Source organism: Thermobia domestica, chromosome 3 (assembly GCF_964235325.1).
Source record: "Thermobia domestica chromosome 3, izTheDome1.hap1.1, whole genome shotgun sequence".
Classification (NCBI taxonomy): domain Eukaryota; kingdom Metazoa; phylum Arthropoda; class Insecta; order Zygentoma; family Lepismatidae; genus Thermobia; species Thermobia domestica.
The window spans coordinates 143,040,098-143,066,150 of record NC_137456.1 but is presented as its reverse complement, the minus strand read 5'-3'; the positions used below and the strand labels follow the sequence as shown (position 1 = coordinate 143,066,150).

The following is a 26,053-nucleotide window of genomic DNA, read 5'->3' as shown; positions in this document are numbered from 1 at the left end:
AGTATGGCAATCAGGAGTCGAATAACTGACTAGTGAGTTTGCTTGTGAAAGATACAGTAGATTTAAATAGGCCTACATAGGCTATAAACCTGAATGAAATTTATCTAGTTCACGTTCAAAGTTGAGTGAGTATCAATATGGTACTTTATATACTACATGGTATTTTCTTTCCATGTCCTTTCTTTGGATAAAGTGTTTTATCTGCATTTTGAAAAATGCTTTCCATGATCTATAGTAAACTTCCTTCAATATCGGTTGGCTATACTGCATGAGTGAATCACTTGTTGGCAATGCAACTTGACTTGCGCTGCGCAGAGCTGAAACGGTGGCAGAATTTACTTAGAGCGCGTGAACATTTCATTGCTGCAGCTGTTGTCATATGATAACAGTCGATTGGAATTTTGCATTGTGGGTGGAATATTGCAGTGTAAATAAACGTGTAGATATTGAAGTGAACGTTGGTAGTTGAATACATTATACACAACTAATTTAGTAATCGGCAAAGGTAAGTTCGTTCTGTTATCTTGGAGTATTGGTAAGAACCAAAATTATATTAAAGAGTTATTAAATTCAAATTCGTGTTATAAGCGTAGATCGACAGTGAAAAATGTGTTTATTTATATTATTGAATAGGAGTCGAATTGGAAAATTCACGAAAGCGTCCGTGACAACCTTAGCTAGAGACGAACAACTCCATATTATTTTAATTCTTTTTTTTTTTTTTTTAACAATACTCCTTGTTTATTTGATTATTATAGCGAAATGATCCGATGACTAGTATGTATTGATTCGCATTCTTGAAGCGATAAAATGCAAATACATGCCGTGGCGTAGCCGGGAGGGACTGACTCGCCATAGTGCAGTTATATTGAAAGTGGATTGTACTTATAGGCCTATGCAGTATGTGCCATTTGTGGTCCTGACGTTCCGTCTTTTTAAGTTCAAGCGTTAGTTTCATTCCAAGTGTGTGTGATATTTCTCGGCGACTACAGACCGGATCCAAATCAAATGTGACCAAGTATCCCATCGTCTAGGGCAGTAGTTCTCAACCGCTGTGTCGCGACACTGATGTGTCACGCAGTCCTCCAAGATGTGTCGCGAAATTTTGGAATTAAAAAAAAAAAACTTAAGAATTTAATAATAACCAGTAAAATCGAGATACTGTACTAGTCAACATCTTCAGCGGTAGCAATGATGTCCAGTGCTATATCAAAAAGATTGAGAACAACTGGTCAAGGGCAGTGGCTCTTAGCCTTTTCGAACCAAACATCCCCTACCCCTTGGCTGAATGTGATTGCCCAGAGCGACTACGTCTTCGTAGCCCAATCTACCCATGCATAAGGCTTGGACTTCGACAAAGCAGTCTTCAGACCCACATAAACCTTCGCATCTTAAAATCAATCTTAATTTCTCCCTAAATAAGTCACTTTTTTTTTTAAGTACCCTTTTCAGAAACGAGGATGCCCACATTTAGTACCACAGGTCTAAGGAAGTGATTCTCAACAGATATTTCGCGACACACTGGTGTGTCACTAAGTCCCCTAAGGCGAAATTTTATAACTTATAAATCATGAATTTAAAAATAATTAAAATGTAGACAGACTGTACCAGTCGATACTTCCAGCGATAGCAATAATGCTCAGTGCTGTATAGTCGTTATAAAAACTAATTGGTTTCACTATTGTAACAATTATTTATAGTAAAACATATCAAGTGTGTTGTGATGTCTGGACGTTAAGTGTGTCGTCACTTAAAAAAAAAAAAAAAAAAAAGTTTGAGAACCACTGAGCCGGGCCAGGGACAGCTTCGGCTTACATTGGTAGCCCACTATATTTGTTGGTAATTACTGGCCGGATGTGAACAAAACATGGTAGGCAAGTAGTCGATCCTTTAAGTAACGATCATGTTTGATGGCAGAGCTCGGCTTGGCAACAGAGGCTGTACTCCACAACTTTGCATGCCGGGTACTTCTTAGTTCGGTTCACCGACTGTTTCCTTTGTTATATCACCAAACAGGGTTGGCAAAAACCATGGTTTTTATTTAAAAAAAACAAAAAAACGATTTTTATGGTTTAAACCAGGTTTTTTTGGTTTAAATAATTTACTCTTTTTTATTCATATCATATATGGACAGAAATAAGTTTGTTTCGCCTTGATGTTATTATGTAACAGCCGGGTTATGCTGGAAGGGGTCACATAAGCTTAAAGTGGAATAAAAACTGCTTCTCGAGTTACATCCGAGAGAAATTGTCCTCCATTTGAACTCGGAACCAGGACTAATTGGCCACAAATGCGATACGTCTGCCGACTCACTCACGAAGAAATCCTGATAAAAATACGTTGTACTGACCTTACATGCTTCTTAATATAACTGTCAAGAGTTATTTCAGGACAAAAAGATGAACAGTTGCACAAGTGAAACCATTATACAGAATTACATATGGACAATTTCAAAGTACTACAGAAGAACTAATTTAGTTCAAGTTAGTTAACAACGACTTTTATTGGTCCAAATTAAAGAAATACAACGACTTAATCTGCATATCAGTTAGAAAAGTGACTAAAGATACGAATTATTTGAGTCCACTTTGGCTCAGACTCATTTATACATAAATAGATACCAAAGATACTTCTCATTTCACTAAATGCCTCTCGTGGGGTCTGTATGACCCTTCCCCCCCCACACACACAAAGTACGATGTATTTTATCAATAGTAAAAAGGTAATAGTTAAGAACAGCTACTTCTCATCTCCCGTGCACGAGGATACATCTTACTGTTGCACTACCTAAACACCCTAAGTACAAGGGCAAGAACTCAGTCTATTACCTACTTTTTAACATCCTAGATAGTCAATGAATAATTCCTGAAAGTATGGCGTTTCTCGTCCTTCCCTAAATGGGAAGTACGGCTCCTTAACTATAACCGTAAAAATTGAAACAAAACAATATTTAGAATTTTTCTTTGATTGCAATTACACAACAATAATAACAGCTACAAAAAATCACAAAACGAACATTTATAAACTTATATAAAAAAGTTGCTTTTGTAGTATAATCTTTTTGAGTAATGAATGGGGAATTTAGGTCTGAATATAATACGAATAATGTACAGAAGTGAAAACTGATAACTCACAAATGTGTGTTCATCAAGATTTTACAAACACTTACACTTTTACGAACATTTTTCGTTTTTTGGTTTAAACCAGTTGTTTTTTTGAAAAAAAACAGCTGGTTTAAACCATGGTTTAAACCACCTTGGTTTAAACCAGCCAACCCTGTCACCAAATAAAACGCTGTATTGTCATATAAACTTCCTAGAAGCGAGCGCTGTAACTTTCTGGAGCGGGAGGATGGGGGAAGCATTAATGTTTGGGCCCCGTGAAATTCGAAATTAGGTCCCTTCTTTCCATTTTACTCTTTGTAAGCCCTCCCGCACGGCAAGGTCTGCGGGGCCGTTTCTTTCGCCCCTGGGCCCGTTCCATACATGACAAATTAAGGGGACAATATTGACAAATCTCAGAGCCACACGAATTAATATTATTATAGGGCTCCTAATAGTATACATTTTTTTTTACTGAAATGGGCCCACGACTTTTTTGTTTTATTTAACTTTTCTGTGCTGTTTTGTTTATGTAATGTAGTGAACCTGTTTGATACTTCATTTATAATTTCGTGTTCATATCGTAGATGGAGTAAGAAAATTTTGTGTTAAAGTAGACCTCCCCCCCCCCCTTCGAACGGCAAGAAGCTTCCCTGGGGTGAAGTTTCCCCCTGCCCCCACAAGTTACGGCCATGCTTAGAAGCTCTATATGTAACCCTATATAAGATTTTAACATAGGCTATGTCATGGCAGTATTTTTAATCTTTTGATGGCCCTCTTTGGCATATGTATCAAAATGTACCAACAGCTGTTGTGAATAGAAAACATTACAGAAGAAAATTGATTTTTAAATCAATCTACCCTTCTCTCTCTCTCTCTCTTATATATATATATATATATATATATATATATATATATATATATATATATATATATATATATATATATATATATATATATATATATATATATATATATATATATATATATAAATGGTAAGATGGATTATTGTTGTACGTTGAGCGCGAAAAACTTAAATTTATTTGGGGAAGGGGGCCTGAGCCCGATAGCCGCTAAATACGCTACTATATATATATACACACATACATAGTAGCGTATTTAAGGGCTATCGGGCTCAGGCCCACATTCCCCAAATAAATTAAAGTTTTTCGCGCTCAACGTACAACAATAATCCTTCTTACAATTTCTAAGAATTTCATTGACTTTAATTTTCTTATGCCAGAGGTGCAAATAAGCAACAAAATTTTACTTGGCCTAGAAAAAAACGCTACTAGCTCACATCCCACAATAGAAAGTTCGCATCCCTGTCTTATGCTCTTTGTTCAGAAAATAATACTGGATTTGTCAAATTTCATTATGTAAGAACTGCGTTCTCTTTTCTTCCGTTTATTCTACTCTTGTGTTTCTTTTTCTTAGTTACTACTTTCGTTTCTCCAAGTCGGCTGTCGTCAGTATCACCAAAACAAAGAGGAGTTGAAAAGCGAAACTGGTTTCACATAAACTTCCACGGAGATCAACATAACGGGACTTTAGTTATTATTGCAAAGAAATATTTACTGTATATCGTTTAGTTATAAAGAAAGGCAAATGTTTGAATTAAAGAAAATCAGGAGGGCGGGGGGCCAGGATAAGAAACCCGGGAAATTACGTTGCCCAAGAGGATGTTTCCTTTTTCTTCTATGAATAAAATAAAAGGTTAGATTCACTGCTAATTTTTTGTTTTGTATCATATCACATAAGATTCAGCAGTTTGCAGTTCTTGCCATTAACACGTTCGCTGCTGAGGACGCCCATCGGCGTCCAGTACTGAATTTGGCATATGCGCCGGACGCCTCTCGGCGCTTGTTCCTGCAGCTGATTCACTTTTCCGCCAATACCTGCACTAGCGCTGGCGGGAAAGTGAATCATCTGCAGGAACAAGCGCCGAGAGGCGTCCGGCGCATATGCCAAATTCAGTACTGGACGCCGATGGGCGTTCTCAGCAGCGAACGTGTTAAAGCTGCAGTCAGTATATTTCAGCTTCAACTTGTCTCAACATTTTCTTTCAGGTAAAAACGTATACGGATAAAACTGAATATTTCCATTTTTTTTAAAAAAAATAAGATTACAAATATTCAACGTGTGTTTGCAAGAGCGTCATTTTACATTTGCCTGGGGGTAAGATCTTCCATCGACATAAGAGTTTCAAGTTTTTTCCTAGTAGGCCTATATTACTAGATAATTGCAGTCTTGGGAAGTAACGTAACGCAAGTAACGCGTTACTTTTTAAGTAACGTTTCCTAGTAACGCGTTACATTTTTTCCAAAGTAACTGTAACGGTAACGCGTTACAAATTTTTAAGTAACGTACCTAGTTTGCGTTACTTTTTTCGCGTTACATTTCGGATGAGTAACTACAATATATGTAATTTTTTTTCGGAAACAAATTTCTTTCCTGTAAGAGAATTTCTTAGAATGAAACAATCGAGCAAGAACTACGTATGTCAGTAACCGACAGTCACAGACACACAGAGAAACATAAGTTCGTAGTGCCACTTGCTGTTATTTGAAGATGAGGGCAGCCTTAGGGAAATCACTGTACTGATTGCAAGCACCTGGAAGATTTTGTCGTAGATTTTGACAGCTCCAAATCAATCCATTTAGTGAGTGAACTAGGAGTGCAGTGGTTACCGGTAATCTATTTTACTTTGATTGGTGTTGTTTTTATAAAGATAGAGAACGAAAATATTTTACCGTTCGAACATTTGAAAGAATACTTTTTTCTTAAGAGCTGAGGATGATGGTGGACAGAACTTAAAAGTAAACCGCCTTATGCAGAGTCGTTTTGAAGTATGATTAGTGTCATACAAAATGCCTGACTACTACAGGAACCTTGTGTTAGTCGAACTCTTTAGTATGGCACTAATCACGCGTCAAAATGACTCCATACGGCCCAAAGTGCCTGAAGTGTCCAGGCGGAAAATATTTATCAACAACTAGGGTGCCATAATTAACGATTTACAGTAAGGGGTTAATATGAATAAACTGTGTTCTGATGAGCAGGCCTACTTTATTACTAGAAAATAGTTTGCTGATGGTATGTAATATTGGAGTTCTTTCAGATAAGTTTGCTTATCCTAAAGTCCCATTGATTATAGTTTGAAACTAGCTTTAAAAAGTATGTATCGATTTTAGAGTTACTGGCAAGTTTTGATTCATTCCCAGTTCATGTGTTCACATTTTACTAGTTGTAGTGTAATGTTTCTCTATATTCTGTATTGTTAATTTTACATAACATTGTTATTATTATATAATTAGTTTAGCAGAATAATAATAAGCAGCCATTTTATTTCTAACGCTTAGGGATGAGCACGAGTCAAGCTAAAACTAGATTCGACTCGAATTCAGGTCGAGTTTCGAGTCAAGTCGAAGGTAATATCCTAGAGTCGAGTTCCGAACCAATTCAGTTTTTCGCGTCGAGTTTCGAGTCCAGTCGAGTTTGATAAATGACTCGTTCGTTTTAACTCGTCTTGAAATCATGGCCTGATTACACTGGAAAACGAAAGCCATGAGAAATGTAAGCTAAACAGTAATATGGAATACTTTTAGTGTTGCTCACGAGAGGACACACTGCTCGCATCTCGTCTCGTCTCGATAGCGTGACAACAAGATATTTTTTTATAACTAGCTCACCTCGGTTCGGCTCAACTGAGAAGATGGCTCGAGCCGGCTCATTGGGGTGAACCTTCGACTCGAGCTGGCTTGGTAGGGATGAGCCATCTGCTCGGTTTGGCTCAACTGAGCCGAGGGCTCTAGCCGAGTCGGTTGGGTGAGCTATTGGCTCGGCTCACTTCTCGGTTCGGGTCGATAGTGCATGAGCTGTGAGCAGAGCTGCTAGAGTCGTTGACAATTCTAAACCCGAGCTGGGCAATTTTAAAGATATTTGGCCAGTGCCCTATAACTTTTAACAGTGTTTGGCTCGAGACCGAATATTCAACCTAGACCCTCAACCCAAATTCAGAAGCTCGTGAACAATGTCCTTGACTCCTAGACTTCACGATTACCGAGGTTGGCAATCAACTAGTTTTTTAGTATTCAAATACAAACCGCCTATCTTTCATTTTTATATACAGTGTTGTTATAAATAATAATAATAATAATAATAATAATAATAATAATAATAATAATAATAATAATAATAATAATAATAATAATAATAATAATAATAAAAGTTGTAGTAGTAGTAGTGTCATTGATAATAATTATACTGTCTATATAATATATTTAAAGAATGTACTCGGAACTACACACCGGATTTGGCTTGACTCGACTCGAAACTCGACCCCAATTCGAGTCGAGTTGGCGGAAATTTTTCGAGTCGAGTTCTCGGATCGAGCTCAAAGATGTATGTTTCTAGTCGAAGCGAGTTTCAAAGAAAACTCGCTCGTGTCCATCGCTACGAGTAACACAGTATGGCATTTTATTAATGTTACATTATATGAAAATATTCATATATCAAGTAAAAATTTGTCCTTGCATTTACATAAAGCGATTCAGAACGTGCAATAATAATAATAATAATAATAATAATAATAGCGGTAGTAATAGTAGTACGGAAAATTGAAGTCATTTTTTTTCTTACATTTTTAAAGTTTCGGACCTAAAAGTAACGCGTTACTTTCCAAGTAAAGTAACAGTTACTTTTGGGGGGCAAGTAACTTACCCAACACTGGTTAATTGATTAAAATATATTTATCATACATTGGTGGACATAGCCCCCCGAAACAAAATCCTAAATATGCCACTACATATATATAGCATCGTAACTCTGAAATACCTGGAACAACTTTAAACAAAGTTAGTAGACATTTTAACGTCTAGGTAATAGTACTCTGGGGGTAAGATTCCCTGACACCCCTAGTGGAGAGTGGGAGGAGGGGATGACAAAAGTATGATCAAATGATCAAAAACATCCACTAAGGGGGGGGGGCAGTGCGTCGCACGGGTCGCTGATAACAAAGAGTACGGCGAACGAACAAAAAGAAAGGAAAAGTGTTGGTAAATATTAAACGACGGATAAAAGCATTGGCGCCCGATCAAATCAATATTATTGTCAGTTCGCAAAAAAATAGCTTTGGTAATTATTTCCTTGCTCTCCCAACTGGCAACCTAAACGATTCAATAGGAGGCACAGGTTTTTACTTATTAGTAAAAAAAAGTTGTTAGATTGATTTCTTAATGACGATGTGATATACAAGGTACCAGTGGCGAAGCGTAATCCCACAAGTAGGGTAGGCCCGACAAACTAATAACACAAACAGCATTTAATGTATCATAAAATGTTTAAAATAGTAAGAATTCAGTTCTCCTTATTGAGTTAAAAAAAAAAAAACTACCAAATCTATTTATTTTAAAGAACTTTCTTAACTGCATTTCTAACACTGTTTAGAGTTGAATTTGTGTGCATGTATACATAGTAGTTTTGTTGATGGTGGTGTTTAATTTAACAAGAGTGAATATATAAACAGAAATAGACGGAAAGTAGTCTATTATTATTATTATTATTATTATTATTATTATTATTATTATTATTATTATTATTATTATTATTATTATTCAACAAATACATAAGGAAAACACGAAGTATGTATTAATGGAATATTTCCATTTAGCTCCATTACAAATATTTTCAAGTGCAGTTCATAGTTTCTTTTTTGGGGGGGGGATTTGCAGGGGGTTATGAGGGGAATTTTCTCATCACTTGCTGTTTTCAGTTCTTGTATATTTGAAAATGGAGAGAGAAAAAAAGAAAGTACATTCATACAGTTAGCTATCAAATTTCTTGAATAAGCATTTGTTACTTGCATCTCTCACTTTAAAGTAAGTACAATACTGCATTTAATCAATGCATCACGTGATAATGACTTACTAGAAATGTTAACGCTTAGAAGGAACTTTATTTGAATCAGCGCAAGATATTTAATATGGTATTCTATGGAGTGGCATATTTAAGGGGGTTGGCTTCCGAGCTTAAGCACTCACCGAAATTTTATCGCAACTTTTTATTATTTTATACATATTATAGAATTTTTACATTTCCAGGTATAAAGTTAGCGAAGCCTCTCCCGAAACGAAATCGTAAATACTCCATTGATTGTATGAAATGGAAAACTCAACTAAAATTACACACAAATATAATTATTTTATTCTGTACGGTAGCGTTTGTAAATTTATACATATGTTTAATGTATCAGACTTATGTTCTATATCCTATTATGGACCAGGCCTCATGTTAAAAAAGCGACTATGAATAACTTGAAAGTACATACGTAAATTAAACAAGTTATCACTAACAGAAATACATAATTCTACACAAACTTCTGTGTGTTACGGAAATCATTTTATAACGTATTAGCATTGAAAGATGGCTTCAGTGTTAACTAAACTCCCAGAAGCGAGCCTTCGCACCTTCCCAACAATGCGTGCAATCCCAAGCGAAAATAGCCTCCCTGTCTGAGCAGCGTAAGGGGTTAGAACTTAACGAATTTAGTCTTTTTGAAAGATTCACCACACTACCGATTATTCCATTGACATATAGAGTGCTAAAAATCTGAAGGAATTTATTCTAATCATTTCTCCAACTATTTTTATCGCCAGGAAATTTCGCTTTCCGGATTTTGGGAAAAAATCCAGAATTCAGAAAAAATCCGGAATTGGCCGACCCTAAATATACATTGTGTATTCGTATCTACTAGGTAGGCCTAGTTGTGACTTGTTTTTTTAGATCTATCTATCTACATACATACAAAAATTACACACACACACACACACTCTATATATATATATAATATAATATGGAGGCGCAGAACCAAAGGACTATAGCCCCCTCCTTGACGCTCAGGTATATACATGATAAAATGAGCTTCAATCTTGCTTTACACTGGATAAAGCGGCAAACTACGGTTTAGCCCCTCCCTTGATCATATCCTGGATCCGCCACTATATATATATATATATACCTTTGATTTGTACTACTCGTACTCAACTGATATTTTTAGTTCCACGTTGCCAAAATAGTGGTAAAGAAAAGCCGAAGGTCCTCAGGATCATGGGCGCCCGAAGAAAATTTTGTAGGGGATGGGTGTTCCATGGTTGCTATATTACGTCTGGTATACTTGGTTTGCTATATTACGTATACATTTTCGTCAGTCAGGGGGTCCCACCCAGCCCTCCTCCTTCGGACGCCCATGGTCAGGATAGCAGACCCGTAATTTGAATCCTAAACGGGACAGAGGTTTCGATTCAGAAGAAAATGCTATGGAAGAAACCCACAAGACGCTCACTTGGAATTATTTTGCCCTACTTACTGGTTAAAAACAGTTAGTTCTAAAGATAATAGTTTTATCGTTTTCGACTTCGCTTAAATAACTCGTTTTTTTTTTTCTATGGTATACACAGCTAGGCACGTAGCCAAGGGGTGGGTCCGGGGGGTCCGAAACCTCCCCCCTTCGAGACCAGAAATAAAAAAAATTAAGGAAGGATGAAACAAAAAGAAACAAGAAATAGGAAGAATCAGCGTTAAAAATAGAGATAAAAATAAAGCTAAAAATAAAAATAACTTATCATTGCTTCCCTGTAGTATCAAACATGTTATTTCAGAAACGGTTTTCTACTGCTCCTTTAACTTGTCATTTGGAACAGACAGTAGTTGACGGAATAATAAAACAAAAAAGTTATGTGGAAATCAAGTCCTGTTAACATTTGATTCAAAAGAGAAAGGAACGTAGATATAAAATATTTTACAAGACATTATTTGATACTACTTTTTTTTTTAATAATTGAGATCATAATGAAAGGAAAATTATTATATTTAGATGAACAGAAGAAGGAACGTAGATATTGTAGATTTTTTTAAAATATTTTTTATAAATATTCTTTTATTCGAGATTTCTTCATAGTTTGTTACTAAAATACTAACATGCATGGGCGCCGATCCTGGGGGCCGAGGGGACCCGGCCCCCCAAAGGTCATGTGGGCCCCCTTGCATTTATGAATATACAATATATTGGCATAGTTTGAATGCAATTTGTCTTAAAATCCTCATATATGCCTTCTGCATCTGAATGGACCCACCCAAATTTACTGAGAAATCTGCGCCCTTGCTAACATGTCCTAATTTTAAAGTCTTAACAAACCAGTATATGTTGTTAGTAAAATAGTTTAAATTGATCAAACCCCTGGTATGATAACCACAGTATTTCATGTATCGGACCCCCCCCCCCCCTATTACGAAATCCTGCCTACGTGTCTGACACAGCAACACCTGGTTCAGGGCACACAATTTTGTAAACAATAAAAATTTGTAATATCCTTTTTTATTATATATATGTAATAGAAACTAGTAAATACAATGTAACTATCAAAGTACATTATCACTCTAAATATCAATCACTGACTCTTAGAATTAAGTTTGTACTTATTTGTAGCTTTTTAGTTCATTTTATGTGAGCTGGATTAAATTTAGAGGAAATAGATTTTTTGTGTTGAACCTAACATAAAATTATGCTTTCTGTCTTTGTATGTCAACTTTGGCCTTATATCTAATATGTTCTATTACAGTGTTGATTATTTCATTATTCTGAAAATTCCTGATAATATGTAAGAAATATGTCCAAAAGTATCGATATCGGCAGTGTCGGCCTTTTCAGTATCGGTATCGGTGAAAACGTGGCATAGGTACAGTCCGCGGCATAAAATTTGTTACAAAAATTTTAAGTCCAAATGAATAACAAACTCCTGCCCAGTTTTCTTATGCATTCCCGCAATACATGTATCAATCGATTAATTGCTTCTAGTATTTATTCCAACTCCTCCCCGTGCTCCACCTCTCCTTGTCTAAAGCAGTGTGTGTGACGTAGTACACTCTTTCCATTCAGCTGAAAAAGAAACAGGAATCAAGTTTACAACGTTATAGCTTTAAAACAGTCTTTTCCATTCGTTTGTTCTGAAATATTTTTAAGAGCCTAAATTAAATTAAAGTCGCACAATATCTTCCCAGAGCTTCATAAATATCTTTAGTTTCATTCTTTCCTTTCTTTAAAGAGTGCAAGCTAGTAAGAAATCTATGGAAATTGCCAAGAGCTCTAAAATATCTACGGACAGAAACTAGTTTTATTCAATGATTCATTGAATTTCTTTTCAGTAAGTGCAAGCAAATGTTTCAGGGACGTCATTTGGGCAGGACAGGAGGGTGTAATTCCCCCTCTCTTGAGCTTCATAAATACGTATTTTTTTTATCAAATGTATAGTAATACACTAATAAAAAGTGAAAATCTTATGTCGCCGGAGAATCTCTTCCTCCCCCCCCCCCGAATAAAGTCTAAAAGACACTGGTTTTAACAACAAACCTATAGAGTTACGATAGCACATTGCTAAAGAGCTTACATTTGGTTTCAAGAGTCTAAGGTTTGATCTCAAGCCATATGACTTCCTGGGTGACATTGAGAGAGAGAGAGAGAGAGAGAGGGGGATGATTCAAGTATGGAGACCGAGAGGGATGATTTGTATACACAGATTTAGAATTGGGGAAAAAATGATCGGACAGAATTCGTATTATGACGAAAATTCTGATTTTGTGAAAGATAAGAAGGGAAGTTTTCGAACTGCGAGGATCACATTAGGCAGTTGTCGAATTAATGTGGAGAACTCTTTTTAGAACATCAGATGATTACGAAAGGAGAGAAAGATCTTCAGAACTGAGGAATTAAGATTTTAAAAAATCTGATTTCGGCGACGGGTTTCGCACCACGAACCTTGTGGTCATCGAACCATGACTTTATCCATTCTGCTACGGAGGATTCTATCACTCGTTCACATACGTTTCCCTTAGCTGCGTTGAAAGCTACCTTAAAGGGATATTCCAAAAGTTGACTCGGTAGATGCGCCGTTCAGTTAGGACGTAAACCTCTTTTAACTTAGTTACAATGTGCAAAATGAACTTCCTCTTCTTCAGGACACTTTTTAAAGCTTTAAAATTTGTTACTATTGTTTTAATTAAGTGACATTTGATAGAACCATCTGATAAAGTAGTGCCAAGCTCTGTGCGTAATTGTCTGTTAGGTGAATGGTTAATGTAAGTTACTTTTACGTGGATGGTCCGAGCTTCCAATCAAGACCATTCTTATTGATTATTTTATTTGAGCTACGCTCATACTGTATATTCCACAAGTTCAAGTTTGAAGTAATGTAGTCACAGCTAGTTTAATTCGAAATAATTTTCCAATATTATATTTGTTACTAAATTTACATGGCACTCCTCACTTGTTTGTAGCTCTGCATAAGTGCAAAATTGTTTTAAAAGTATATTTTACTTTCAAGTATTATTGATTTTTTTTAAATTGTCCTTCAAATTTATTTTATAATTATTTTCTATTTGTTAATTATAACATATTTTCTATTTATATTGTATTCTATGTTACACGTTTATTATTTACATTTTATGCCTTACCTTTGAAAAGGAGCTTTTGACAATTCAGAGCAGCAGGGACATACACAGGATGCAAGCCTTGGCAATCCAGAGCTTTTGCCCCCACGAAATCACTACTTTTTTGTTTGTATTTAAAATATATATATATATATATATATATATATATATATATATATATATATATATATATAATTTTATAGATAGTGATAGCAGGGGCGGATCCAGGGGAGTGTGTTTGGGGTGTTCGCATCCCCCAGAATAGGGAACTTTTTATACTTTTTATTTTAAAAATAAAACATATCCTAAGTATTTTTCATCTTTGTATTATAAACTTAAATTAAAACCTAAAGTAGATAGGCCTTACTTTCTTAAGAAAGTTAATTCTACAGAAGAGCTCTTTCTCATTTTCTATTTTTTTCTTTCTTTCTTTTTTCTTTTCTTTTTTTGCAATCCGCTCTTACCTTGATTTGACTTCGAACGACCGCCCCTCCCAAACAATCATCGTGGATTCGCCCCTGGATGATAGACATTTTAGTAAAATATGCCCTCAATCGCTGAAATAAATTCCTGTCAAGCTTTCGATCGCTGAAATAAATTTCTGTCTACGGCCCTGCAAAACAGTGACGATTTTAGGGAGTGATCAGTTAGTAATGCCTCCCTGGAGCAACGACACTTCCCCAGAAGTCACATCTCCGATAATTCAAAATGTGATTTGTGCATTATCACTTTTCACTCTCAGTGTCTTGAAACGCACCAAAAAGGAACTGTTCTAAAGTATTTACTGGTTCTCCCTATGACCCCATTTCAATATGGCCAACCTTGGACATATACACATCTGAAATATCATCTTTGATGTCAGTGATCCCGAAAACTATCCATTCGACACAAATATAGGATATTTTCGATTCTTTATTCCTGTCACCCTCCCATTGTCAACTCGAAGCCAACCAAGGCTTATTTTGGACTTACGCAGCATCCACAGTGTCACTTTTCATCTTTGCATATGAATTCGACACTAATTTCGTTCGTATTTGACTACTTTTACATGTCACCTTCACCTCTTGGTAGGGATTTTTTCAGTATCTCGCCCCCACAACTATGGAGAAATTTCAACCAACTAAGTATAATTATAAATTATCATCTGAAACACAACAGTACGGGTGATCTTTTTCGCAGAGGAATTCGTTAACTACTGTTTCAATATCAATGTATTGGCTTTTTTTGCTCTGCATACTGGAGATTGCCAAAGAGCTAAACTTCATTCTGTACTATTGTGCTATGAATATAGTGGTTTAATTCACTGAATACTCGCTTAGATGATGCTCTCGTCACAGGAAAAGTGAGATACAGTTATAAAAATAAAACGAAACGAAATATTTAAAGTTTTACATCCCACGTTATGCCGACTAGCTAATGGAGACAGTGATGGTGAGAAACGAATGAAATCGTTTAATGAAGAAAGTGGGAGAAAACTGGAGAAACCCGAGGACACTCATGCACACGGTGTTTGTCCATAATAAAGTTCATTCAGCGCGAGCTGGGATCTAACCAACAACTCCATGCACCATAGGTAAAGTTATAAAAGAATAGGCGTTTAAACAAATACGGAACACTACTATCAATGAGAGTTATATAAGATTAGATTTTTAGTTATTTCATTCTAAGTTAAAATTTCAATCAATCTTGTTCTTCATTACTGTTCGAAAACTTAGTTGTTGCTGCAAGGACGTGATAAATCTTTTCAGTAGACTTCGCAGTCCCCTCCACAGCTTCTTTTTCATGTAAAGCTAAAGTAGTCTCATTTTAGACATCGAGGAAAAATAGTGGAATTACGAATTTTCGATGGGCCCCGTTTTACTCTGGGCACCCTCGACGCACTGCCGTTAGTTACGTCACTGTTCACGATGCATGATGCAGCTTCTGCTTTTAGGAATACTTTCTAAGGCAGTAAGAGTTTTTTTTTAACTGCTGTGTGCAGTGGCGTATTTACGATTTTGTTTCGGGAGGGGCTTTGCTAACTTTCGGGGGGCTTTGCCTGGAAATGTGAAAATTCTGCAAGATATTTCATTTACTTTACTATACTAAGTAAGATTTCGGGGGGGCTTAAGCCCGGAAGCCATCCCCTAAATACGCCACTGGCTGTGTGAATTAAGTTGTATTTGCTAGAAGTGTCGGTTAAAGGAAACTAAAGATCCTACACTCAAACACAAATAATCTCTTTCGAAACTCAAATGGAAAACGAAACGAATCGTCCTAAACATGTTACGCTTTTGAAGAGAAAGAGAGCAAAGCAGTAGTTGCACATACGCTTAATGGTGTTTCTTGGATACAAATTTATAACTTACAAAAGTAATGTTCACGTCATGGTTTGATAGATGAAGGGTTAGTAAAAGGAATTCTTACGCTGGTGGTCGTGGGTTCGAATCTCTGCTCTTCTTGTTACTTTTTTCTCTTAGCTACACTTAGTTTGTGCATTCCAAACCTCGAAGTTTGGTTTGGGTTATTTATTAAAGCAGGTAGAGAATTAATTGTAGTCGAAATTAGTTTCAAATATGAGATTATAATTACATATTTTGTCTTTAACTTATTACGTATCAATTTTTATATCAAATTTTCCAGTCTTTATTTAATTCATCTTCCGGTGTAATACAATGAACATTTGCAGAGCGACGTCAGTCGGACGAAAGTACTATATTCCATTGTTACTCTAATATACCTAGGTATTTGTTCATATATTTATAAATTGTTTACTAAGTAGAAACTTATGGCGGTCCACATTGTGTCATATAATAGACCGTACGAAGACGGACATAGCAGAAGGCGTATTGCAAATATCCCTGGTGATAAAAAGTAGGGGTCTTCTTCACTAGATTCGAACCACTGTTACAGGCGGTTTTGGTTTACATAGCAAACATAATACCACTCGGCCACCAAGTCTCGCACGTTAGCCTCTTTATTAATGCAGAACATACTGAGACACTTACATTCACTCGTGTCGCGTAATGTATTTCATAAAATTTTGTTAATAAGTGGGTCGAATTAGGTAGCCCTCGAGAGGGCTGATGGTGTTGTGGGCGAGCATTTATTAATAGTGTGTATAGTCCCCTTGGGACTCGATTACAGCTGCCATACGCCGTGGCATTGAATCCACCAGGCGAGAGATATAGCATTGGGTGTAACAGATTGACCACGCATCTTCAACACGCTCCCAAATATCATTAGATGTTCGTGGAGGATTGTTCGACCAGGTTTCCCGCAATGTTCTTGCAACAGAGGCCCACATATTTTCAATAGGGTTCAGATCTGCTCCATGAGGAACCCAGTCAAGTATTTCGACATCAGGTTGCCTCTGCAACCATGTCTGAACCACATTTGAATTATGTATCGAGATATTGTCCTGTTGCAAGTATAATATGCCGTCATCCACATGTGCTTTTATTTCCGGAAGCGTTTCATCCAGATGTTCCACATACTTGTGGGCGTTTAGGCGACCAGGAATCCTGTAGATTCCTCCGAAATTTGCAGCCTTGCATATACATGCCCAACAACGTTACATGTCCCATTCGACCAGAACGGGAAACGTATGCAGAGGCATACCTTTTTCCAGGGGGGCGGTAAACACGCTTCGGCACGAAGTTTGCACTGGAAAATATTTTTTCGTCTGTCGTCACCTCGTCCCACACACGTGCAATATTTAACTGTGCAAACGCCAGACGGTGTTCTTCTGTTAGTCGCTCCTTAACAGCTGCCCTGTATGATCTCAAACCAAAGGATTTGAGTCTACGACGGACAGTCGTAACATCGCCTGGGAAATTGGTTTCCTCTCGTAACTGTCGGGCAGACATGAAAGGGTGCTCACGGCATTGGGCAATTACACTCTGGTCTTCTTCGGCAGAGGAAACTCTTTGTCGCCCACTTCCTCTTTTACGTCTTACATCTGTTTCCTCATATCTCCTCCACCACCTCCGTGCTTTAGCACGGTTAACGCCATATCTCGCGCCTGCCTCGCTATAGTTCATGCCCGCATGCTCAATTAAAGCAATCAAGCTGCTTTTAACAGAAGCTTCGTAGCGAGCCATTTTCACACTAGAAGCAAAATGATAGCTTTGCTTAGGCGTTTGAACGGAACGTGCTTCATGTGACGTCACGTAACAAGGCGGAGTTTCCTCTCATTGCTGTAGATGATATCGTACGCCCTCTGCTGGGTGTTTCGTGACGGAAAAAGTGCTTTTAAGCAGTTCATGGCGACCGCTTTGAAATCAAATGTAAAGTATGAGAATTAAATTTGTCATATCTGTAGTTTGGTGTAGAGACAAAACAAAATTGGAAACCAAAGGGTTAAGAACAACTCAGATTATTAATATAAAATAAGTCAAAGATTATTAACTTGTATTATCATACAAGAAATGCGAGAATTTTGAAACAAAGAAAAATAACTTAGAAATTTGCAACTGAAGACAAAAAAAAAAAAAAAAAAAAAAAAAAACTTAAACACACTAAAGGGTATGAGTAGGGGGATTATTGGGGACGTCAGCAATGAGGCTATATGTCCCCGTCTCGATTAACGCGAGGGATGGATTTTACCATTTCACTTTGACGGAATAACGTAGAGGATGGAGAGGAGGGGGAAGATACATAACAGCTATAAATATAAAAATAGAAGTGACAATGTTCGGTGGTGAATAACTCTTGAACTACCGATCGTTCTCAATCACATTTTGAACATAGATGAAATTCGAACCTGGGAAGCTTTTTGTTATTTCATTTTGATATTAGAACTTGCGGAAGAGGAGGGGAGGGTAAATATATGAAAATGAATAAAACTTAATACGGTAACTCTTGAACAATCCGACTGATCCCAATCAATCAAACATTCAATATAGATAAGGTTCGGACCTGGGATGTTTTCATTTTTTGCCTTGACGGCACAATGTAGGGGAGGGGAAGGGGGGACTATGTAAAAAAAAATAAAAAAAAAATGCTGTCTTGGTGACTTCATCACGCTTAAACCACCGAACTGATCTTAATCAAATTATCAACATAGATGAGGTTCGGACCTGGGGTGGTTTTTATCATATCCCTTTGATGGTAGAACGTAGGGTAGGAGGAGGGGAGGGGAGATATCTATAAAAAGGAATACAACTTAACAACTCTTGAACCACCTGACCGATCTCGATCTAATTTTGAACATAGACGACGTTCTGGCCTAGAAACTTTTGTTTTAATATTTTCACTTTGACGGTAGAACATAGGAGAGGATAAGAGAAGGGGAGATTAATATATAAAAATAAATAGAACAACTCTTGAACCATCCAACAGATTTCGATCAAAAATTCAACGTACATGACATTCCATAACATATTACTATTTTTCTTTAATTTAGCCCAGCGAAATCGGGGTGGGACTTAGATTCGAGGACGTCTTAAGTTCGAGTAGTTATCGAGAAATAAAGATATTAACGTGTTATTGAATTACTTTGCTAATAATAATAATAATAATAATAATAATAATAATAATAATAATAATTATTATTATTATTATTATTATTATTATTATTATTATTATTATTATTATTATTATTATTATTATTATTATTATTATTATTATTATTATTATTATTATTATTATTATTATTATTATTATTATTATTATTATTATTATTATTATTATTATTATTATTATTATTATTATTATTATTATTATTGATTTGATCATTCAAATATTGAAAGATCAAAATATTCAAATACCTTAAGACAATTAAACGTGTGTCATCGCCGACTAATGATCACCAAAAATTCTAAATTTAAACAAAATATTCACACATGGTTCCGACTTGAGAACCTCCAGATTATTAGCTAGCGCATTGAGCACAGATCCACGCTCTATATGCGCTAAATGGTATGTTTTAGTATGTTTAAATTAGATTTCCTTGCCTCCAGTTACAAAATTCTACGTTAGTATTATTCGTTCTTTCAAAATTTCTTTCGATTTTTTTTTAATCATATAAGTCAATAATCTTTGGCATAGTTTATATTAATAACGTGGTTGTTCTTAAACCTTTCGTTCGCTATTTGGTTTCTTTTCCACACCAAACTACAGATATGATACGTTTAATTCTCAAACTTGTCATTTGGTTTCAAAGCAGTCACCGTTATCTGGTAAAGCAATTTTGTTCGCCACGATTCATGAGTTTTGTAACAAAACACGTCAAGAAATGAGTTAAATGAAGGCTGCAAGAGTTTATATCAAAGTTGCGTATTGTGAGCTAGTGACAAGCATGTAATAACGTCTCGTATTTGAAAATAATGTTAGCTACTTTTAATTCACTAACTGGTATTAGGTTTAATTCAAGCTTAAAGAATTGGAATGAACAAACTCAGTGTAGCTTAAAGAAACAAAACGTAAGAAGAACGGACGGGATTCGAACCCTGGACCACCAGTACAAACATCCTGTTCACTAACACCTCACCTGCCATCAACTTCTATAAGTTTTAAATTTGCAAGCAAATGATACCATTATACGTTTGTGCAATCAATGTTTTGCTGTTTTCCTCTTCAAGAACGTAACATGTTTACGACGATTCGTTTCGTTTTCCATTAGAGCTTCTAGAGAGATGATTTGTGTTTGAGTATAGGATCTTTTGTTTCCTTTAACCGACAGTTCTAGCAAATACAACTCAATTGAAACAGCTGTAAAAAAAAAAAAAAAAAAAAACAACCTAGTATTGTCTTAGAAAGTATTCCTAAAGGGAGAAACTCCATTGTGAACCCTGAACAGTAAGGGGAGTGCTTTGAGCGAGGCCAATAGCAAAATAGGGTCCATTGAAGATTCGTAACTCCACTTTGAAGGGTTTTAATTAATTTCACACTTTTTCCTCAATGTCTAAAATGTAACTACTTAGCCTTAGATGAAAAGGAAGTTGTGGAGGAGCTATAGACTGTGAAGTCTACCGGAAAGATTTATCACGTCCTTGCAACAACTATTTCCAGCAAAAGAGAATAAGTACATCAGACCTAAGTTTTCAGAAACGCTAAAAAACCTTCCCGAGGCGTACTTGTATTTGTTTCAACAAGTGTATAACTGATTAATTGTAGCAAAAGAACTGAAAAAACTCTGAAACAAGAAGAATCTTGTATTGTAGCACTGCAATTGGTGAGAAAAGCTTAAAAGTGGAAAAAATATTTTTATGTACTTATTCCCTTTTTCCAATCAGTGGTTCAATTATGATCCTATATTTTTGAGGTGTTAAAAATAATAATAAGAAGAAAACTTATTAACTGGTAGGTTACGCTGGACTCTTAATTGTGTATATGGAATAATGGAACGTGGGGTTATACAGAGGATTTTGGATTTCGTTGGCGATCAATTAATCTTTACCCTAGTAGGGAATACTGGTTGGTCCGGATTTCGAACAGTAATGAAGATCAAGATTGATTGAAATTTCAACTTAGAATGAAATAACTAAAAATCTAATCTTATACAACTCTCATTGATAGTAGTGTTCCGTATTTGTTTAGACGCCTATCCTTTTATAACTTTACCTATGGTGCATGGAGTTGTTGGTTAGATCCCAGCTCGCGCTGAATGAACTTTATTATGGACAAACACCGTGTGCATGAGTGTCCTCGGGTTTCTCCAGTTTCCTCCCACTTTCTTCATTAAACGATTTCATTCGTTTCTCACCATCACTGTCTCCATTAGCTAGTCGGCATAACGTGGGATGTAAAACTTTAAATATTTCGTTTCGTTTTATTTTTATAACTGTATCTCACTTTTCCTGTGACGAGAGCATCATCTAAGCGAGTATTCAGTGAATTAAACCACTATATTCATAGCACAATAGTACAGAATGAAGTTTAGCTCTTTGGCAATCTCCAGTATGCAGAGCAAAAAAAGCCAATACATTGATATTGAAACAGTAGTTAACGAATTCCTCTGCGAAAAAGATCACCCGTACTGTTGTGTTTCAGATGATAATTTATAATTATACTTAGTTGGTTGAAATTTCTCCATAGTTGTGGGGGCGAGATACTGAAAAAATCCCTACCAAGAGGTGAAGGTGGCATGTAAAAGTAGTCAAATACGAACGAAATTAGTGTCGAATTCATGTGCAAAGATGAAAAGTGACACTGTGGATGCTGCGTAAGTCCAAAATAAGCCTTGGTTGGCTTCGAGTTGACAATGGGAGGGTGACAGGAATAAAGAATCGAAAATATCCTATATTTGTGTCGAATGGATAGTTTTCGGGATCACTGACATAAAAGGTGATATTTCAGATGGGTATATGTCCAAGGTTGGCCATATTGAAATGGGGTCGTAGGGAGAACCAGTAAATACTTCAGAACAGTTCCTTTTTGGTGCGTTTCAAGACACTGAGAGTGAAAAGTGATAATGCACAAATCACATTCTGAAATATCGGATATATGACTTCTGGGGAAGTGTCGTTGCTCCAGGGAGGCATTACTAACTGATTACTCCCTAAAATCGTCACTGTTTTGCAGGGCCGTAAACAGAAATTTATTTCAGCGATCGAAAGCTTGACAGGAATTTATTTCAGCGATTGAGGGCATATTTTACTAAAATGTCTATCATCCTGGGGCGGATCCAGGATGATTGTTTGGGAGGGGCGGTCGTTCGAAGTCAAATCAAGATAAGAGCGGATTGCCAAAAAAAAAAAAATCAAATTTAGAAAAGAAGTAGCTCTTCTGCAGAACTAACTTTAAGAAAGTAAGGCCTATCTACTTTAGGTTTTAATTTAAGTTTATAATACAAAGATGGAAAATACTTAGGATATGTTTTATTTTTAAAATAAAAAGTATAAAAAGTTCCATATTCTGGGGGATGTGATCGCCCGAACGCACTCCCCTGCATCCGCCCCTGCTATCACCATCTATAAAATTAGATATAATTTACAAAAAAGTAGCGATTTCGTGGGGGCAAAAGCTCTTGATTGCAAAGGCCTGCATCCTGTGTATGTCCCTGCTGCTCTGAATTGTCAAAAGCTCCTCTTCAAAGGTAAGACATAAAATATAAATAATAAACGTGTAACATAGAATACAATATAAATAGAAAATATGTTACAATTAAGAAATAGAAAATAATTGTAAAATAAAGTTGAAGGACAATTAAAAAAACATTAAAACTTGAAAGTAAAATATACTTTTAAAACAATTTTGCATTTATGCAGGGCTACAAACAGTGAGGAGTGCCATGTAAATTTAGTAACAAATATAATATTGGAAAATTATTTCGAATTAAACTAGCTGTGACTACATTACTTCAAACTTGAACTTGTGGAATATACAGTATGAGCGTAGCTCAAATAAAATAATCAATAAGAATGGTCTTGATTGGAAGCTCGGACCATCCACGTAAAAGTAACTTACATTAACCATTTACCTAACAGACAATGACGCACAGGGCTTGGCACTACTTTATCAGATGTTTCTATCAAATGTCACTTAATTAAAACAATAGTAACAAATTTTAAAGCTTTAAAAAGTGTCCTGAAGAAGAGGAAGTTCATTTTGCACATTGTAACTAAGTTAAAAGAGGTTTACGTCCTAACTGAACGGCGCATCTACCGAGTCAACATTTGGAATATCCCTTTAAGGTAGCTTTCAACGCAGCTAAGGGAAACGTATGTGAACGAGTAATAGAATCCTCCGTAGCAGAATGGATAGTCATGGTTCGATGACCACAAGGTTCGTGGTTCGAAACCCGTCGCCGAAACCAGATTTTTTAAAATCTTAATTCCTCAGTTCTGAAGATCTTTCTCTCCTTTCGTAATCATCTGATGCTCTAAAGAGTTCTCCACATTAATTCGACAACTGCCTAATGTGATCCTCGCAGTTCGAAAACTTCCCTTCTTATCTTTCACAAAATCAGAATTTTCGTCATAATACGAATTCTGTCCGATCATTTTTTTCCCCAATTCTAAATCTGTGTATACAAATCATCCCTCTCGGTCTCCATACTTGAATCCCTCTCCCTCTCTCTCTCTCTCTCTCTCTCTCTCTCTCTCTCTCTCTCTCTCTCTCTCTCTCTCTCTCTCAATGTCACCCAGGAAGTCATATGGCTTGAGATCAAACCTTCGACTCTTGAAACCAAATGTAAGCTCTTTAGCAATGTGCTATCGTAACTCTATAGGTTTGTTGTTAAAACCAGTGTCTTTTAGACTTTATTCGGGGGGGGGGGGGAGAAAGAGATTCTCCGGCGACATAAGATTTTCACTTTTTATTAGTATATTACTATACATTTGATCAAAAAATACGTATTTATGAAGCTCAAGAGAGGGGGAATTACACCCTCCTGTCCTGCCCAAATGACGCCCCTGAAACATTTGCTTGCACTTACTGAAAAGAAATTCAATGAATCATTGAATAAAACTAGTTTCTGTCCGTAGATATTTTAGAGCTCTTGGCAATTTCCATAGATTTCTTACTAGCTTGCACTCTTTAAAGAAAGGAAAGAATGAAACTAAAGATATTTATGAAGCTCTGGGAAGATTGTGTGACTTACCTTTAATTTAGGCTCTTAAAAATATTTCAGAACAAACGAATGGAAAAGACTGTTTTAAAGCTATAACGTTGTAAACTTGATTCCTGTTTCTTTTTCAGCTGAATGGAAAGAGTGTACTACGTCACACACACTGCTTTAGACAAGGAGAGGTGGAGGACGGGGAGGAGTTGGAATAAATACTAGAAGCAATTAATCGATTGATACATGTATTGCGGGAATGCATAAGAAAACTGGGCAGGAGTTTGTTATTCATTTGGACTTAGAATGTTTGTAACAAATTTTATGCCGCGGACTGTACATCCCTAGTTTAAACCATTCGTAATTTTTAAGTGACATTAAGTTAAGCCTCAGATGGTATCCTGGGCTATGCAACTCGTGCGGTATGTCCTGATCCCTTACACCGCTAATGTTATGTGCTTTAAAATTAAGCATATACGCGCAATGTAGGTTAAAGATTTTTTTTTTATTTTATTTTATTAAGAAACCATTTATATTATGATTCAAGTATTTCTGAGACTTAAATTCTTTACGTGAAAAATGTTTTCTCCAATTTTCACTAAATTTGGCTATGTTAATTTTCCAAAATTATAATTTTGATAAATGTTTTTTTGTATTTTTGTAGAATAAATTGACATATTGTGGAAATCGAATTCAGCAGTTTCTGCAGTTGGAATTTTTATTTTGCAAATAAGTTATTTTCATTTTACATATGGCAATAATAATAGTCTGCGTCGGAGATTTGGATTGGATACCCGGCAGGAGCTCGTGTTTCGGATTCTACGTTAAGCTGTAGGTCTACGTTTTATATAGCCTCGCTTCTGAATGGGACGCTAAACTCAAAATGTAACTAAATAAATAAATCTTTGGCATAGTTTATGCCTAACTTTCTGGAGCACTGTAGGTCGATTGCATTAAAGCACCGAACACATTTGTATACATTTTCCTTAGGGGCAAACCGCATATTTTTCTTTTTTTGAAGTCTATCATCTGGAACATCCCCTGAACAAGAACATGAAGAGGGTTTTCATTTTGGCCCAGAAGTTTTGCCTATCACTGTTATAGGGTCTATCCATTTCGAACCAATGTCAATAAGCTCAAAATACTATAGAAAGAAAAAGTACTGGTAAAAATCCATGGTAAATTATAAGTCGCTTGTCGATATCATCCGTCCGAGACTTGAAGCCTCACTAATGTTACAGATCTGCTCCGGTCAGTCAGACCGCTATACTTTTAGAAACTGACCTGTAGATTACAAACAACCAACGCAGACTTAACGAAAGGGAATCCCAGCGGTGCAATGTGAGGAGAGGGGAAAGTCCTGTGGAGGAGAGGCTTACCGCGTTTATACTGTTGTTATACTGCGAAAACAAAAACTAATGGGTCTCAGAGACCTGTAATACCGTTTAAGAGTTAATGAAGATCTTAATTATTTTAATCTTAATTGTTTGTTGCTATTGAAATCCCACTGGGTATCCAAATTCCCATTGCGTAAATTCAAACTTGAATTCCTTGTTTTGATGATTATGAGTGATTAATACACATTTCTTTCATTGTAAGCCTACGCTTTTATATACACTTCAGACTTTACAGTATTTCGTGTAGGTAAATTAAGATGTCTTAGATGTTGCACAGCAATACTTTTTGTCTCTATAACGTGCACTTTATTCTGGTTTCCGTCATCTCTTTTTGTCATTTCAAAATGTAATATTCAGAATATTTACAATTTGCCTGGTGTACTCTTGAATTAGTTAGTTAATTTATGAATATATATATATATATATATATTTTTTTTTTTTGTATCCAGACATTTTTCCAAAATTTACGTAAAAATTTGTTAAAAAAACTGAGACTTCTTGCCATTTTACTTTTGAGTGACGGTAGGAGAGTGAAGAAAATATGGTGATTGTTATATTTATTTATATATATAATTAATAATATAATAGGA

At 36.0% G+C, this 26,053-nt stretch overlaps 1 protein-coding gene across 2 annotated transcripts in view; it reads left to right on the top strand.

Annotated features, from left to right (window-relative positions):
* Positions 1-306: 306 nt before the first annotated feature.
* The window catches only part of LOC145680778 (uncharacterized), a 64,819-nt gene continuing 39,072 nt past the window's right edge, over positions 307-26,053 (top strand). Inside the window, exon 1 of one of the 2 annotated variants that reach the window (XM_081751777.1) lies at positions 307-505. The gene's annotated coding sequence lies outside the window, so the exon portion shown is untranslated. The remainder of the gene's footprint in view (positions 506-26,053) is intronic. The other variant, XM_081751776.1, reaches the window with a different exon arrangement.